Below are 10363 nucleotides of genomic sequence, written 5' to 3'. Positions count from 1 at the left end.
TCTATCTATCTATCTATCTATCTATCTATCTATCTATCTATCTATCTATCTATCTGTCTGTCTGTCTGTCTGTCTGTCTGTCTGTCTGTCTGTCTGTCTATCTGTCTACCTATCTATCTATCTATCTATCTATCTATCTATCTATCTATCTATCTATATATCCATCAATCAATCTATCTATATTTATATCTATCTATCTATCTATCTATCTATCTATCTATCTATCTATCTATCTATCTATCTATCTATCTATCAAAACACCTCTGAAAGCGTTAATTGCGTTTCGGTATGACAAGTGTACGTGACTGACGTACCAAAAAATATCACCCACTCACTTTTTTCAAAAAAATTTTTTTCATTTTACAAAAAGATAAAACTATTTTTGATAAATGCGTAAAAGATATCGAAAATATGTAAACAATTTCATTTATTTATGAGATTCTCATGAACTCACAAATCCTCTAGAATTAATTTGTCACCAAATAAAGATTTATTTAAAATTGTGTTCTATATTTAAATTTAAATATTTGTAGGAAATTTTTTAAAACAAATTTTTATTACTTTTGTGTTTTTGAAATAGAAAGAGATTTTGACTTTGGCAAATTTTGTGTTTGGTGACATAAATTCAACTAAATTGGGTGTGTCATATATTTTATGCAATTAAATACAAAATGTTAAATTTTTTCGCTTAATGTTTTTTGTTTTTTTGAATACCTCAATACTTGTCTGTCATAAGTTTTTAGTTGTTTCTATGCGTTAGCTATAGACTCATAGATATATTTATATATTTGTATGTACATAAATACGTATACACGTCAATCAATATAATTTACGTATGTATGATGTAGTTTCATTTATCAGATACATATTTTTTTTATTAATAAAAATACATTCTTGTCGCTATAATCATTATTACTTTTTTTCATAAAACTAAAGTCTTCTTTATACATGAGTTTAATTATGTATAAGTGTATGTATGTATGTAGCAATAATTTAATAAATACATAATAATCTTTATCTTTTTATATGCAGTCATATTGTTTGTATTTCAAAAAAATGTGTGTTGCTATTTTTAGTTTTAAAAAATTTTTATAATTAAAAATATGAAAAAAATTAAAAAAAAAATCGAACAGCAGCTAAAAATGTTAAAAGCCATAGAAATAAATAAAAAAAGAAACAAAAGAACAACATAAAATAAAATATTTAAATAAATTAAATTCTCAATTAGCTAGATTATTTTTACTGTCGATTTTTTTTCTTTCATTTGTTTCGATTCACGGTTTAAATACTAAATAATATTCTATGTTTTTTTTTCGTATAATTTGTATGCAACAAATTACAGTGAGGATGGTAATTATAGCGATAGTAAAAGAGGACAAATTAAACATTTTTTAAATAAATAGAGAATTTGTTTGTTTCCCAAGATAACACAGGAAGAGAACTTAGTACTTGCTAAACAAGTACTAAACACTTGACCACCACTGTACCTAACCCACAACCAGCGTCAATAAAAATTGTCTACTGCTAAGGCAAAAACAAAAAACACATAAAGTCAAATAAATCAATAATATAAAGAAGGAACAAAAAAAATAGCAAATACGAGTGTCTAAATGACAGCCACACAAAATGAAACTTTGAAAAATATATAAAAATTGTCGTTTTGTCACTACAATGACTATGACGACGAGTACGAGTACCACTTCTAGTAGTGTCAGAGACAGACAGACAGACAGACAAAAAAATAACAAATCTGTCATTAAAAAAAAAAAAATATCAACAATTTAAGGTACCTACTACAATTTTTGTACATTTTAGCACAAATAAAATGATAATTTTAATGACAAAAACATAACTACGGCTACTGCAATGCAAGTGCTAAAAGGAAAATTTATCGAAAATTTTGTTTTAATAAAGAGAATGCATGAAAAATTCAGTCTGAAAAGAGAACTTAAGGAAAATGTTCTAAACCAAAAATGATCACAAAAAAGCATAACTTTATCTTACATTTTTTTTAAATAAAAAATTTATTGTAATCATTTTCTTTAAAGAAAATTGATCGTACATTTCATACAAATATAAAACTGATCAGTTTCCCTTAAGAGAAAAGTGATCATAAATTTCATATAAATGGAAGATTGATTTTAAAGTTTTCATCTTTTAGCAAATTGATAAAAAAATTTAAATAAATACAAAACTGATCGTATTTATACCCTACACCACTATAGTGGGGAGGGTATTATGCGTTTGTGCTGAAGTTTGTAACACCTAAAAATATTGGTCCTAGACCCACCTTAAAGTATACGAATCGCCTCAGAATCACTTTCTGAGTCGATTTAGCTATGTCCGTCCGTCCGTCTGTCCGTCCGTCTGTCTGTCTGTCTGTGTGTCCATGTTAACCTTGTGCGCACTCTACATGTCGCAATTTTCAAGATAATTTGATGAAATTTGGCACATACTCTTTTTTTGGTTCAAGGACGCTATTGAAAATGGTTGAAATCGGTCCATTATTTATCCTAGCCCCCATACAACCGTACCTCCCGAATCGGGCCTTTAGGCTCATAAGTACGTTAAATGTTTTATAGTGTCAACGAAAATCAGCAAAAATTAGTTTTATAGAACAATAATTGACAATACTAATTTTTATTGTGATCGGGCCTCATTTGAACCTAGCCCCCATACAGACTCCCCTTCAGAAAATGACTTGATGGTCAAAATTAACTTATAATTACTTATAAAACGATTAAAATCTACATAAATGACTTTGTAGTAGACGTAAATTCATCTACCAAAATTTATAAGGATAGGTCCATATTTACCCCTTCTCCCCTATGAGCCCTCTTGTAGAAAATCTCTCTTTTTTGTCAACAATAAGTAAAAATATTCCACAATACTTGTTTTCCTAAAGATAGAAGTTTGTAACAATATTAAATTTATTTCAAATAGATAGAAAATAAATCGTAAATTTTCTTTCAATATAAAATTTGTTTTAATTTTCTCTTTCTTGAAAATATAACTTAAACTCTCCCTTGATTGTAAATTTTGGATAAAAGATCGTAAAAACTTCAAAAAAGTCGTACTTTTATATAAATAGAAAACTGATCGTATTTTTCCTACAGATAGAAAATTGATAACCAATTGGTTAAAAATTTCTCTTCAATGAAACATTGATCGTAATTTTCATAAACATAGAAAATTAATCTTAAAGTTTTTAACAATATTAAATTGATCGTAAATTTCTAATAACTAGAAAATTAATCGTAAATAGAAAACTAAACTATAATTAATCGAAAATTTATCGTAAATTTTCTTTTAATATAAAATTTATTTAAATCTTTTCTTTCTTGAAAATATAACGTAAACTTTCCCTTTAAAGAAAGTTGATCGTAAATTTTGTATAAAAGATCGTAAAAACTTTAAAAAAAAGTCGTACTTTTATACAAATAGAAAACTGATCGTATTTTTCCTACAGATAGAAAATTGATCGTAAGTTCTGTCTTAAAAGACAATTGGTTAAAAGTTTCTCTTCAATGAAACATTGATCGTAATTTTCATAAACATAGATAATTAATCTTAAAGTTTTCAACAATATTAAATTGATCGTAATTTATCGTAAATATTTTCTTAAAAGAAATTCGATTAAAAGTTTATGTGAAATGAAACATTGATCGCAATTTTTATATAAATAAAAAATTAATCTTAAAGTTTGTAATAATATTAATTTGATCGTAAATTTCAAATAAATAGTCAATTGATCGTTAATAGAAAATTTATCGTAAATAGAAAACTGATCAATATTTAATCGAAAATTGATCGTAAATTTTCTTTTAATATATAATATATTGTAATTTTTACTGCCTTAAAAATTTGTCGTAAACTTTCCCTTTAAAGAAAATTTATCATAAATTTCGTATAAATATAAAATTTATCATAAATTCCGTAAAAATTTCATTAAATAAAAAGTGATCGTACTTTTTATATAAATAGAAAACTGTTCATATTTTTCCTTCAAATAGAAAACTGAACATATTTTTTCTACATTTTTCTATTTTTTCTAATTTAATAAATTGATCGTAAATTTTGAATAAATAGAAAAAAATTTATCCTAAATTTTCTATTAAAAAAACAAATTTATTTCAATTTTCTTTTTCTTGTAAATACAAAGTAAACTTTCCTTTTAAAGAAAATTTATCGTTAATTTCGTATAAATGAATAAAAATGTTCATAAATTTCTGATCGAACTTTTTTTTAAAAAACTAAATTTATAGTAAATTTTCTATAAATAGAAAGTTAATCGCGTATATTAATCGTAAATTTTCCCTAAATAGAAAACTGATCGTAATTTAGCTATAAATAGAAAATTAAGCATAAATTTTGAATAAATATGAAACTGATCGTGTTTTTCCTGTAAAAAGTAAATCTTATTAAAAGAGAAATCAGATCTCATATTTGTATAAAGCGAAAATTGGTCGTAAGTTTTCCCTAAATAAAAATATGATCGTACTTTTTTATAAATTAAAAAATTAACAGCAAGTATTATCTAAATATAAAAGTGAACGTACTTTTTTTATAATTAGAAAATTGATCGTAAGTATTCTTTATTGTGAGTTTGTGAGTTTTTTTCATAATAAAAAACTGATCGTGAAATATTATAAAAATTAAAATGATCGTAATTTTCGTAATTTGATCTTAAATTCCATATAAAAGTCAAATTGATCATAAATTTCGTATAAATAAAAAAATGAACGTCAAATTTTCATTAAATAGAAAACTGATCGTAGATTTTATACAAAAAGAAAATTGATCTATGATTATCTCCAAATCAAAAAGTGATCTCAAATTTTCTCTAAAATTGAACGCAAATCGAGTTTAAAAATAAAATGTATTATAAATAGAATAATAGTCATAAGTTCTCTCCAAATATATAGAACTGATCTTGAAATTTCTAATAAAAGAGAATTGATCGCCATATTGGTATAAATAGAATATTGATCGCAAATTTTGTATGAATGTCAGATTGATCATAAATTTCGAATAAATAAAAAATTAAACGTAAATTTCAATGAATAGAAAACTGATCGTAGATTTTATATAAAAAGTAAATTTATCTATGATTTTCACTAAATCGAAAAATGATCTCAAATTTTATCTAAAAGTACTAGCAAATCGATTGTAAATAGAAAATTAAGTTTTCTCTATATAAAAGACTGATATTGAAGTTTCTATTCTATAAATTTCATATAAAAAGAAAGTGATCATTGATCTTAAGTTTTCTGTAAATAGAAAACTAATCATAAAATTTCAATTAAAAGAAAATTTATCACAATTTCGCTTAAATAGAAAAGTGATCGTTAATTTTCTTAAAATATAATTACGTATAAATACAAAATTGATCTTAAATATTTGTAAATTGATCGATTTTTTTTAATTTATATTACATTTTAAATAAATTTGTTATTGATCCTTGATTTTCTCTAAATAGAAAAGTGATCGCGAATATTCTATGAATATAAAACTGATCGTATATTTTGAATAAATAGATTTTTGATGCTTGATTTTTTTAAATGGAAAAGTGATTGAAATTTTTTAAATCTTAAAACTTTCTTTGAATACAAAAATGAGATAGAAAACTCATCAAGAGATCAATTTTCTGCAAATAGAAGAAATGATCGTAAATGTTCTATGAAAAGAAAAAAAGCAAAAACATTGCTAAACAAAAGATTTATAGAAAAGTTTTCAAATATAAAATATACAAAATTATTTACAAAACCTATACACACATAAAAAATACAACTAATTAAAATGCAATACATACAAAATCTATGTACAATATAAAAGTATATATTTTTTTACCTACATAGAGTTATTGAATTGTTCTTATTACCTTGTAAAATAATTTTTCTATATTAATTTTTTGTTAAATATTTATTATTATTATTTTATTTTTGTTTATATAAAATAATTTATATTATTAGTCGGTTAGTGTTCAATTGTTGTTGTTTTTGGTTGGATAGATGGTCTGCTGATTACAACTATATACTCTTTATTTATAAACATGTAATATTTATTTATATTTATGCAAATAAATTAGATTAAATCAATAATTGTGTGAATAACGTTGTGAAAAACAAATCATGTGAAAGATTTTATTTTTGGTTTTTTTTTTTCTATTGTAATTGTTGTTGTTGTTGTTTGGGTCTCTATTATTGATTTTATATTTATTAGTTTTCTCTACACACATACTGTGTAAATTTTTGTTGTTGTATTTTTATATTAATTAGTTATTTAATTATTCATTTACATATTTTTATATTAAATTACATTGTCGATTTTTCACTTCATTTCATGTTTAATAAAATTATACTCGTTTTAAATTGTTATAGAAAAAAACTACTTAAACAAAATTATAATTTGCGCAGTATCGTTTTAAAGAAATATTTTTTTTAAATATTTTTAAAAAACTCACACGTTTTTTTGAATTTAATTTCTGAGTAAAATGAAGATTTTTTACAAATATTATTTCCTAACTATAGACAAGACTGAACACTAGACTATAGAATAGACTATAGACTGGGCTATAGACTGGGCTATAGACTGGGCTATAGACTATAGACTAGACTATAGACTAGACTATAGACTAGACTATAGACTAGACTATAGACTAGACTATAGACTAGACTATAGACTAGACTTTAGACTAGACTATAGACTAGACTATAGACTAGACTATAGACTAGACTTTAGACTAGACTATAGACTAGACTATAGACTAGACTATAGAATAGACTATAGAATAGACTATAGACTAGACTATAGACTAGACTATAGACTAGACTATAGAATAGACTATAGACTAGACTATAGAATAGACTATAGAATAGACTATAGACTAGACTATAGACTAGACTATAGACTAGACTATAGACTAGACTATAGAATAGACTATAGACTAGACTATAGACTAGACTATAGACTAGACTATAGAATAGACTATAGACTAGACTATAGACTAGACTATAGACTAGACTATAGACTGGACTATAGACTAGACTATAGACTAGACTATAGACTAGACTATAGACTAGACTATAGACTAGACTATAGACTAGACTATAGACTAGACTATAGACTAGACTATAGACTAGACTATAGATTAGAATACAGACTAGACTATAGACTAGACTATAGACTAGACTATAGACTAGACTATAGACTAGACTATAGACTAGACTATAGACTAGACTATAGACTAGACTATAGACTAGACTATAGACTAGACTATAGACTAGACTATAGACTAGACTATAGACTAGACTTTGGACTAGACTATAGACTAGACTATAGACTAGACTTTAGACTAGACTTTAGACTAGACTATAGACTAGACTATAGACTAGACTATAGAATAGACTATAGAATAGACTATAGACTAGACTATAGACTAGACTATAGACTAGACTATAGAATAGACTATAGACTAGACTATAGAATAGACTATAGAATAGACTATAGACTAGACTATAGACTAGACTATAGACTAGACTATAGACTAGACTATAGAATAGACTATAGACTAGACTATAGACTAGACTATAGACTAGACTATAGAATAGACTATAGACTAAACTATAGACTAGACTATAGACTAGGCTATAGACTAGACTATAGACTAGGCTATAGACTAGACTATAGACTAGACTATAGACTAGACTATAGACTAGACTATAGACTAGACTATAGACTAGACTATAGACTAGACTATAGACTAGACTATAGACTAGACTATAGACTAGACTATAGACTAGACTATAGACTAGACTATAGACTAGACTATAGACTAGACTATAGACTAGACTATCGACTAGACTATAGACTAGACTATAGACTAGGCTATTGACTAGACTATAGACTGGACTATAGACTAGGCTATTGACTAGACTATAGACTAGACTATAGACTAGACTATAGACTAGACTATAGACTAGACTATAGACTAGACTATAGACTAGACTATAGACTAGACTATAGACTAGACTATAGACTAGACTATAGACTAGACTATAGACTAGACTATAGACTAGACTATAGACTAGACTATAGACTAGACTATAGACTAGACTATAGACTAGACTATAGACTAGACTATAGACTAGACTATAGACTAGACTATAGACTAGACTATAGACTAGACTATAGACTAGACTATAGACTAGACTATAGACTAGACTATAGACTAGACTATAGACTAGACTATAGACTAGACTATAGACTAGACTATAGACTAGACTTTAGACTAGACTATAGACTAGACTATAGACTAGACTTTAGACTAGACTTTAGACTAGACTATAGACTAGACTATAGACTAGACTATAGAATAGACTATAGAATAGACTATAGACTAGACTATAGACTAGACTATAGACTAGACTATAGAATAGACTATAGACTAGACTATAGAATAGACTATAGAATAGACTATAGACTAGACTATAGACTAGACTATAGACTAGACTATAGACTAGACTATAGAATAGACTATAGACTAGACTATAGACTAGACTATAGACTAGACTATAGAATAGACTATAGACTAAACTATAGACTAGACTATAGACTAGGCTATAGACTAGACTATAGACTAGGCTATAGACTAGACTATAGACTAGACTATAGACTAGACTATAGACTAGACTATAGACTAGACTATAGACTAGACTATAGACTAGACTATAGACTAGACTATAGACTAGACTATAGACTAGACTATAGACTAGACTATAGACTAGACTATAGACTAGACTATCGACTAGACTATAGACTAGACTATAGACTAGGCTATTGACTAGACTATAGACTGGACTATAGACTAGGCTATTGACTAGACTATAGACTAGACTATAGACTAGACTATAGACTAGACTATAGACTAGACTATAGACTAGACTATAGACTAGACTATAGACTAGACTATAGACTAGACTATAGACTAGACTATAGACTAGACTATAGACTAGACTATAGACTAGACTATAGACTAGACTATAGACTAGACTATAGACTAGACTATAGACTAGACTATAGACTAGACTATAGACTGGACTATAGACTAGACTATAGACTAGACTATAGACTAGACTATAGACTAGACTATAGACTAGACTATAGACTAGACTATAGACTAGACTATAGACTAGACTATAGACTAGACTATGGACTAGACTATAGACTAGAATATAGACTAGACTATAGACTAGACTATAGACTAGACTATAGACTAGACTATAGACTAGACTATAGACTAGACTATAGACTAGACTATAGACTAGACTATAGACTAGACTATAGACTAGACTATAGACTAGACTATAGACTAGACTATAGACTAGACTATGGACTAGACTATAGACTAGACTTTAGCCTAGTCTATAGAGTAGATTATAGACTAGACTATAGACTAGACTATAGACTAGACTATAGACTAGACTATAGACTAGACTATAGACTAGACTATAGACTAGACTATAGATTAGAATACAGACTAGACTATAGACTAGACTATAGACTAGACTATAGACTAGACTATAGACTAGACTATAGACTAGTCTATAGACTAGACTATAGACTAGATAATAGACTAGTCTATAGACTAGACCTTAAACTAGACTATAGACTAGACTATAGACTAGACTATAAACTAGACTATATTCTACAGTCCAGTTTATAGTCTAGTCTATAGTCTAGTTTATCGTCTAGTCAGGAGTCAAGTCTAGACTATGGAATAAACTATAGACCAGACTATAGACAAGACAATAGAATAACCTAATTTAAAATTGTCAAATAAATTTATTACAATATTTTTCTAAAAATCGGCACCACCGTGCAATGTGTGTAAAAGTATGTATTTAATTTTATATGAATGAATATTATTTGATTTTCTTTCTACTATTTATAATAAGTATGAGTGAGTGTGTATCTGCCTACTTCTCCCCGTGTGCTAATGTAGACGGAATAGCGGATTCAACACAACTTATTATTATTATTGTTTATTTGTTGTTGCTGTTATTGTTATTGCTATTTATTATTAATTTATTTTTTTTGGTTCGTACATATGTTTTTAGCGTATCTAGCTTTAGCTACTCTTTAGTCTCAATTTGTTTGTGCTTCAACAATAAACGGGAAATAATAATATTCGACAGCAACAACAAGAAAGAAAAAAAAAACAAAATCAACATAACAAAACAAAGGCAAATGCTTAATAAAATTAATTTTTATTAATAAATACTTAACAAAATATGTAAAAAAAGCGATAATTTTCAAAGCGTGTGTATTAATTGTTATAAATAAATAGTTTTTTTTTCCTAAA

This window comes from Lucilia cuprina, chromosome 3, assembly GCF_022045245.1.
Source record: "Lucilia cuprina isolate Lc7/37 chromosome 3, ASM2204524v1, whole genome shotgun sequence".
In the NCBI taxonomy this organism is placed as follows: Eukaryota; Metazoa; Arthropoda; class Insecta; order Diptera; family Calliphoridae; genus Lucilia; species Lucilia cuprina.
The sequence above is the reverse complement of the archived record's forward strand: the minus strand, read 5'-3'. Positions refer to the sequence as shown.